The following is a 1,234-nucleotide window of genomic DNA, read 5'->3' on the forward strand; positions in this document are numbered from 1 at the left end:
ACCCTTCCCTTCCCATTCTAGTTTCTTGAATATTTCCTCGAGGCAGGCTGTAAACAGCTTTGGTGAGATGGTGTCGCCCTGTCTAACGCCTTTTTTAATTGGTATTTTATCGGTTTCTGTGTGGAGTTTGATGGTTGCTGTCCCATCTTTGTATATATCTTCCAATATATTACAATATACCTCCTCAACTCCCTGTTGTTGAATGGCACCTAATACTGCTGGTATTTGTACAGTCAAATGCCTTTTCATAATCGATGAATGCCATACACAGGGGTTTCCTATATTCGTTTACTTTTTCTCTTATTTGGGTGAGCGTGTGGATGTGATCTGTTGTTGAGAATCCGCTGCGGAAGCCTGCCTGTTCTCTAGGCTGGCTGGAATCCAGACTGTCAGAGATGCGAGCTGTAATGACTTGCATGAACAGTTTGTAAGTAACCGAAAGGAGGCTTATGGGTCGGTAATTTTTTAAATCCTTTTTATCGCCTTTTTTGTGTAACAAGATAATTGTTGCAATTTCCCAGACTTTCGGAGTTTTTCCGCTGAGAAGACATTTGTTAAAAAGATTAGCTAGTTTCACTGTTGCGATGTCTCCTGCATCTAATATGAGGTCTATAGTAATTCCGTCTTCGCCTGGTGTTTTCCCTCTCTTCATGCCTTTAAGTGCTCTTTTTATTTCTTCTTTTGTGATATTAGGTACGTCGCTAGTTACCGCGTTTGCTTCTATTTGTGGCTGTTCGTTTGTTGTATAGATCCCTGTAAAAGTCTTCCACTACTTTGATGATTTCATTCTTGTTATATGTTACTTCTCCGTCTGGTTTCTTAATTGCATACATTTGATTTCTCCCTATTCCTAATCTTCTTTTAGCTGCTTTCATGCTGGTACCTGAAATAACTGCTTCATTTATTATTTGAGTATTGAATTTTCGAACATCTTCCCTCTTCTTTTTATTTATGGTCTTTGTTAGTTCAACCAATTCTATCTTGTCCCTACTTGACGATACTTTCATGTCTCTACGTTTTTGCATAAGCTGTTTAGTTTCTACCGAGAGCTTGCTGGAGCTTCGATTGTCATTCTTGCCGCCTACTTCAAGTGCAGCTTCTTTTATTATGTCATTGAACTGTTTATTGATTTGGTCGATGTTGAGATCTTCGTCGCGGAGGAGTGAATATCTGTTTTGGATGTTTAAGCTAAATTCTGTTGCCCTGATCCTCAAGTTAGCCAAGTTTGGCTGTG

Source organism: Penaeus vannamei, chromosome 12 (genome assembly GCF_042767895.1).
Source record: "Penaeus vannamei isolate JL-2024 chromosome 12, ASM4276789v1, whole genome shotgun sequence".
Lineage (NCBI taxonomy): Eukaryota > Metazoa > Arthropoda > Malacostraca > Decapoda > Penaeidae > Penaeus > Penaeus vannamei.